This window comes from Maylandia zebra, linkage group LG4, assembly GCF_041146795.1.
Source record: "Maylandia zebra isolate NMK-2024a linkage group LG4, Mzebra_GT3a, whole genome shotgun sequence".
Classification (NCBI taxonomy): Eukaryota; Metazoa; Chordata; class Actinopteri; order Cichliformes; family Cichlidae; genus Maylandia; species Maylandia zebra.
The window spans coordinates 7,011,155-7,019,388 of record NC_135170.1 but is presented as its reverse complement, the minus strand read 5'-3'; the positions used below and the strand labels follow the sequence as shown (position 1 = coordinate 7,019,388).

The following is an 8,234-nucleotide window of genomic DNA, read 5'->3' as shown; positions in this document are numbered from 1 at the left end:
AATATCATTGTCACATGTCAAATCGCACAGTTTGAACAACTAAATTACCGTTTATCAATAAGCTAATAATCGCTAATTAGCTTACATAAGCGAACATACTTTCAGAAAAAGTGGGTAGCATTACCATAAAGTTAACTTTACTGGTTTATATTATTTTAAGCAAATGCCAAAGGCATACACTACTTTAGAGTTTTGCTCATTATTTAGTAAGAAATATGTATTTTGTGTAAATTAACTGATAGCAATGTTAATGACATGTTAAGTAATATTAAGTAATGTTCCTATCTTATAGAAAGGTTTAAGAGTATGGAAAAACCAAATCTCTGAGCGATGCAACCAGAAGATGGATGAGAAACATACTTGAGGCTGAGATGACAGAATGACATGGGTAAGAATCAAAAATGTAAGATATAAAGAAACATTTTAAACATTGTATTATTTTTAATTGTGATGTTTAATGCCAATTATTGAATTTATACATTAGGACATCTCCCCCTAAAAGCGTAAGAGTGATGTATGCGCAGGGCATTGTTGCTCTGTCTCCATATCTGGAAGACCCATATTCACAACATGGATATGTAAGTAAAGGGAACTTTTCAACATTAAATACATAATTGCCCTCAGAAATGTTGATAACATAGTCCTTCTTCGTTTATTTAATTACATAGAAACATTACTACGATCCAGAGAACAGTTCAGGATACATTGCATGGCGGTTGAAGACCATTCAAAGAAAAGCTGTGGAGGAAAGAAGCGTCTCAGTTTGCAAATCTCCCAAAAGTAAGTTCACTTATCATTTAAATGATACTGATGTAATTTGTAGGCAGGATTCAATCAAACACCTCTCTATGTTCTGTATTTTTGCATTACAGATAGAACAAGATTTCCGACTCCTGTTTTGTGAGGTCACTGGGAGCAAATTCTTGGAGAGGTGGCTCACCAATCTCAAAGCAGAGGTTGTAAAGGAAAGTCATGGACTTGTCCCCACCTCAGAGCTCTTGGAGATGTGCAATGCTGAGTCAGGTACTGAAGTTGAGAATGGTATGATTGTGACTGTTTTTATTTGCCATTGTTGGTTATATAGGTAATTCTGTCAATTCAATGTATTTTTGGAATAATTCTTTGTTTATTCGTCTGTAGGCTGGGACAGTGACTTGTCTACTATCTTGCTGCTGCTACATCTGCTACCACCATCTGCACAAGGGCGAAAGAGACCAGGAAAGATGTCTGCATCTCAAGCTGTCAATAACCTCATCAAATTCCCAAAGGTATGTTGTTTAAAATATACTTTCCATCACCTCTATTTTCATGGACAGTGAGTTGAGCTAATCTACTGTCAGAGGATAGTCACTTAATACTGTTGTTTAATGTGTTGTTGTAGGCTGGAACCAGTGTACAGCAGCATCTAGACAACATCACCCGAAGCAGTCAGCCCTACCATCTTACCCAGGGATCCACAAGAAGCAGCATTCACACCTTCATTGTGATTGAGAAGCATGCACTTCCATGTAATGCGACAGGTTCTGTAGGAGCCCTTGATGAACTCTTTAGGGCCCATTATGTCTTTGGTACATCATACAGTTCATCCCTGACCAACTTTGTTACTTTTCTGCAACTACGACATTGGGGAAATGTCATATTGCTTTCTCTAGTGAGCATCATAGAACTGTGAATTGTAAAGGTTTGTTACGTTAATTAAATGACACTGAATTGAGAAACATAATAAATGCTGTTACTTTAACCTGTATATTTGTTGTTATTTCCATAATGTAGGATAGATCACAGTTATTTAGTAATGTAGCATCATAAGATGAATATGAAAAAAATCACACTACAGAGAAATAAAAATGATATATTATTACACATCAGAGTGTTATTATTAAACTAAATTTGGAGTAAAATAGCTCTATAAAGTGTAATCAAATTACTCTGAACAGTGTGAATAACCCTCAGTGTTAAATATTTTTACACATTTTGTTGTTAATTTTGACACTAAATTGAGTACAATTAACACTGAAAAGTTAACACTGGTCATAGAGTAAATTTAACTCTAATTTTGAGTGGGACCAAATGTTATCTGAAGCAGAGTTAAAATCAACTCTGTAAGTGTAAAATTGACACTTGGTTTTTTACTGTGTACCTCGGGAATTTACATCGGTCATTGTAAGTGCCGTTTATATTCCACCACAAGCGGACACGGTCACCGCCTTATGCGAGCTGCATGAGGCACTCACACAGCACCAGACACAACACCGGGACGCTGCGCTTATTGTGACGGGGGACTTTAATAGCGCCAACCTCAAACGCGCAGCGCCGAACTTTTATCAACACATCACCTGCCCCACCAGAGGTAAAAGGACACTGGACCACTGCTACACTACGGTCAAGGACGGCTACAAGGCACAATCCCGCCCTCCTTTTGGCAAATCTGATCACGCCGCCATCTTCCTCATCCCAAAATACAAACAAAGGCTGAAACAGGAAGTTCCGGTTCAGAGGAAGGTCGCGCGCTGGTCGGATCAATCGGTGGCCGCGTTACAGGACGCACTCGATGACGCAGACTGGGGCATGTTCAGAAACAGCTCCGATGATGATGTCAACATGTTTACGGAAGCGGTTGTGGGATTCATCGGGAAACTAGCGGATGATACCGTGGAGACAAAGACTATCACAACGTTTCCCAACAAGAAGCCGTGGGTGGATAAAACCATCCGCGACACTCTGAGATCCCGCACCGCTGCCTACAACACGGGACTCACGACGGGGGACATGGACCCGTACAAAGCCGCATCATATAACGTGCGGAGGGCGGTGAAAGAGGCGAAGCAGCGCTACGGGAGGAAACTAGAGTCACAACTCCAACAGAGTGACTCTAGGAGCCTGTGGCGGGGACTAAGGACAATAACGGACTATAAAGCACCAACAACCGGTATGACAACGTGGCCGTGACTCTGGCAGACGAGCTGAACACTTTCTATGCTCACTTCGAGGCTGCAGCTAAGGACTCCAACAATGCTAGTGCTAGCGGCGCTAACGGCTGCAGACAGGAAGATACTGCCAGCACCGGAAACGTGCTCGTCATCTCCGAGCATGAAGTAAGGAGAGCCTTCAAAAGAGTGAACACCAGGAAAGCAGCAGGACCAGACGGCATCCCAGGTCGTATCCTCAGAGACTGCGCATACCAGCTAGCTCCTGTGTTCACTGAGATATTCAACATCTCTTTATCTCAGTCGGTGATCCCCACATGCTTCAAAGAGTCCATCATTGTTCCTGTCCCGAAGACACCCCCCCTGCTTCTCTCAATGACTATCGCCCTGTAGCCCTCACCTCAGTAGTGATGAAGTGTTTTGAACGCCTGGTCAGAGACTTCATCATTTCTTCACTACCAGACACACTGGACCCACTACAGTTCGCTTACCGTCCAAATCGTTCCACAGACGATGCCATCTCTCATCTCCTCCACACATCACTCACTCACTTGGACACTAGAAGGGGGAATTATGTTAAAATGCTCTTCATAGACTACAGCTCTGCATTTAACACCATAATTCCCTCCACACTCACCACCAAGCTGGAGCATCTGGGACTCAGCTCATCTATGTGTCAGTGGATCTCCAACTTCCTAACTGGCAGACCACAGGCAGTAAGGATGGGCGGACATGTCTCAGCCTCCACCACTCTCAGCACTGGAGCCCCCCAGGGGTGTGTTCTGAGCCCCCTGCTGTACTCTTTGTACACATATGACTGTGTGGCCACTACCAGCTCCACCACCATCATCAAGTTTGCTGACGACACCGTCGTGGTGGGACTGATCTCTGATAACAACGAGACGGCCTACCTAAAGGAGATTAGGAATCTGGAGAACTGGTGCCAGAGGAACAACCTCCTTCTAAACGTCAGTAAGACAAAGGAGCTGATAGTGGACTTCAGCACTAAGCAGGAGAGGAACTACCAGACCCCTGTCATCAACGAGTGCCCAGTGGAGAGAGTGGACAGCTTCAAATACCTCGGAGTTCACATCACGCAGGATGTGAACTGTCACATCCTGTCACATCAACACCGTGGTGAAAAAGGCCCGTCAGCGTCTCTACCACCTCAGACGCTTGAGAGACTTCCAACTGCCCTCCAAGGTGCTCAGGAACTTTTACTCGTGCACCATAGAGAGCATCCTGACGGGAAACATCTTAACCTGGTTCAGCACCATGCAGGACAGACGAGCTCTACAGAGGGTTGTGCGGTCAGCTGAGCACACCATCCGCTCCGAGCTCCCTGACCTGCACTCAATCTACAGCAGGCGGTGCTGGACCAAGGCCAGGAAGATCGTGAAGGACCTCAGCCATCCCAACAACAGACTGTTCTCTCTGTTGAGGTCAGGAAAGCGATTCCGCTCCCTGAAGACCAACACAGAGAGACTGAGGAGGAGCTTCTTCCCGCAGGCGATACGGTCTCTCAATCACACCACTACACAGTACTGACCCACACATATAGTTCTTACACACACACTGGACATTCTGGACATTGTTTTCACTTCATCACTTAAATCACTTTAAGCATATTTGCACTGCACAAGACATAATGTGGATTGCACAACACTGGACATTATATTCTTCATTTCCAGTTAATACTTGTACAGCTGCTGTTATTGTGTGTGTGTATATATATATTTATTTATTTATATTTCTTCATACATTCTTACATAGTTCTATATTGTGTATTTTGTTGTACAGTTATTTTATTTTCCACTTTAATTTATATATTTTATTTTATTCTCCCAGTTAAATTTACCCTTCATTCTAATTTGTGTTGTACAGTTATTTCATTTTTAACCTTAATTTATATTTTATTCCTTCCTAGTTAAATTTACCCTTTTTAATTTTTCATATTTATTTCCTATCTTATTCATAGCCTTTTCCTTTTTTGTTTTCTTTAGGTCACGAGCAGTTGTCCAAGCATTTCACTACATATCGTACTGTGTATGACTGTGTACGTGACAAATAAAATTTGAATTTGAATTTTGTTTCACAGACAAAGGAGCGAAGATTTGGAGAGGGACACCGGCCTCGTCTTCCCTTCTAGAAGTGCACGCTTAAATGAAGATGAATAAAGATGAATAAAGGTTTTGTGAAAATAACTACTGAGTGCCGTCTCTGGATGCCTCGACGAATAAAAGAACCGGGGTAAAACTGATTTCTTAACAGTAAGTAAAGACATTACGTAATCTAAGTTAATTTGTTTAGTAAAACAAGTTCTTCTGTTGTTTGTGTGCTTTGTGTGAGTGTCATAATTTTTCCAAGAATGCAAGGAAGTTAGGTCATCCAGTTTATTTGTTTAGTAAAACAAGTCATTCTCTTGTTGCTAGGAGAATATTGAAATAAACAGGACACATTTAAAATCCCTGCTTGTAAGCACAGTTTTGAAAAATTGTTCACACAACCAAAATATTTAATTCTGCTCAGAGAATTCTGCTTTTAAACTTATACCATCAGAGATTACATGTGTGTTTTCAAAAAAGCTCAGTTAATAATTTTTTTTTAAATTCTGCAACTCTTCCAGAAGCACCTAGATTAATGCAGTTGAGATTAATTTAGATTCATTTAACATGTTGTTGCTTTTCATGTTTTTGGAGTCTTGCTCCATTTTCAGTTATTCAAAGTAAACTGAAAGTAAACGTAAAATAAATAATATAGCTTGAGGTGTCACGGTACTGGGTCTGTGACCCAGTTTTTTGTGTTTTGTTAATTTATATTCCTTGATTATTTGTTATTCATGGTTTTGGTTCTTGTTTTCTGCTTATGTTATATTCTTAGTTTCTAGTCTCTAGGTTTCTGTTACTTGGCCTTCCCCGTGTTCCACGTGTCATGTCTAGTCACACTCAGTTTTGCTTCCTCCACATCTTGTTATGTTTCATTATTCCCTGCTGTGTCTCATTCCCTCATTACTACCTTGTGTATTTAAGCTCTGTGTTTTCCTCTCCCTGTTGTTGTGCTGTACCCTCTCTGTACTGGGTATTTTCCTCCGTGCTTTTTGTAGCTGTGTTTCCTCAGTGTAACCTTGAAATTCTTAGTTCTAGTTTCCCAGTTCCTACTTTAGTTCATTGTTTCTTCTTTCTGGTTTAATGTTCGTGTTTTTGTACAGCCTAAATAAAGCTGCCTCTCTCAGTCAACCCTCTTCATTCAAGTGCTGCACTTGGGTCTAACATCCTGCCTGCCACACAGCATAACAAGACGTTTGGGTCCCAGGCTGATCCTAGGACTGTGCTCTTCTGGGCAGAGACCTTGGATGTTGCTCCTGAGATCTGCTGGAGCCACACGCCTAGCTTGGGGGTCACTGCACCGAGCGCTCCTTTTACCACGGGGACCACTGTTACCTTCACCCTCCACATCTTCTCGAGATTCTCGTGTTCCTTTTTCTGATGTCCCTGTCATTCCATATCGCTACCTCTGCTTGTCCACCACCAGTGTTGGTCAAGTTATCAGTAGGACATGTCCTTAATAATCAGTAACTAATTACTGATTACTTCCCCAAAAAAGTAATCCTGTTACTTTACTGATTACTTATTTTCAAAAGTAATTACTTAGTTACTTAGTTACTTTTTAAAAACACGATTTACAAGCTGAATAGGTAATAAAGCGATATCTTTAAGCCCAATTCTACTTTTTCTGCATAATCCATCATACAAAATGTAATCAAATGGAAAAGTCACTTTTTTTTAACTTGTTTTATCAGTTTTAATCTTTTAACTTTATGCATCTAGTAAAAATTTAATTATATGCACCATTCTTTGACTGGAAGAAATTAGTTTAACATTTAAACCTATTTTCTGCACATTCCAGCACATAAAATAAAATATTTTTTGTGTTTACACTCAGTCTTTCAAATAGATGCAAGTAAAACACAACAGAAAATAAATAAAGTCAAAGACTAACGATCCTGTTGCTCTATTTTCACCTGTAAAGCAGGAGTGAGGTAGGCGGAGGTTTGCCCTGGTGCAGGAGTGCCGCAGCGGTCAGTGGAAGAATCTGCGAGTTTCTCTGTGAGTTTCCCATTACGTCGTTGTGCACTCTGTGCTTGTTTAGGGGTTTTTTTCACCGTAAAAAGAAGTTTTCTTCCCACGCACAACGGACACTAATGTTTTTGTCACTTTTTATGGAATCAAACGCTGCACGCTCATACTCTCTCCCGTACTCGATATATTATCCATTGTTGATCTGCACACAGCTGTTGTCACGAACGTCGCACTCGCTTACGTCATTGTCATGAGACATTCTCGCAAAAAAAATCACGGTTTTAGTAACACAGTAACGCAGTGTTCCTACAGTAAAGTAACAGTAATGTAATTACCGGTTTTGCGATAGTAATCCCTTTACTCGTTATTTTAAAAAAGTAATCAGATTACAGTAATGTAAGTTACTGCCCATCTCTGTCCACCACTGCTATGTCTGGTTGGTTGGCCACCACCACCACCACCACCTGAGGTCTGTATCTGGAAGTCTGCACAGCAAATTCAAAAGTGTTAAATGTTTTGGTGTTAATAGTCTTCTTGCAAAAGTAGAGTTAATTTTACTCTAAGCAGAGTCACATTCTTTTAATGTAACTCTGAGGTGTAAAATGATAGTAGTTAAAATCGAGTGTTAAAAATGAGTGTTTCTATGTCAAATCTGGAGGTGTTACAGTGGAAACATTAACTCTTGACCTCTTAACTCTGAACTCCTAGAGGGGCTATGACACCAACAGAGTAAATTCACAGACTCCGCCCCCAGCACGGCTCCAATCGAAGCTGAAGTGAAGCCGTTTCAGAACATTTTGCTCTACATATTTGAGTTGTTTGCCATGCTTGGTAAGTCATTTTTTCAAAGATTGTTTCAATTATTATTATGAGCTTTTACTTCTGTGGCTCTTTGGAGTTGAGACAAAGCTGTGTGAAAGGCATTAGCCATGTTGCTCGGTGAAAGCATAATATTCTTGTCACGGTCTGGCTGGCAGACCGTGGGGATGTGGGGAAAGGAGGACCCAAAACGCAGACTCTGCGATGCAAACAGTGCTCTTTATTTACAGTGAAAAGGCTGTAAATACAATAACTCCCCGTTGCTCCCTCGAACCCCGTGTGCGTGCTTCCCTCCGATATCTGTGCTCGTGCTCCCCGCTGTTGTGTTTCCGCACCCCCGTGCGTGCTGCCTCTCCGGACCACTCCTCCTCTTGGTAAGATAACTCAATGATCCCGCGCCGGTGGGAGC

The 8,234-nt window shown here is 41.4% G+C and overlaps 1 long non-coding RNA gene across 1 annotated transcript; it reads left to right on the top strand.

Annotated features, from left to right (window-relative positions):
• Positions 1–323: 323 nt before the first annotated feature.
• On the top strand, positions 324–1,739 carry LOC106675878 (uncharacterized). The gene is made up of 6 exons (XR_003024178.2): positions 324–388; positions 485–578; positions 669–780; positions 873–1,023; positions 1,141–1,268; positions 1,382–1,739. It is a non-coding gene; the product is annotated as an uncharacterized LOC106675878 (long non-coding RNA).
• Positions 1,740–8,234: the final 6,495 nt, after the last annotated feature.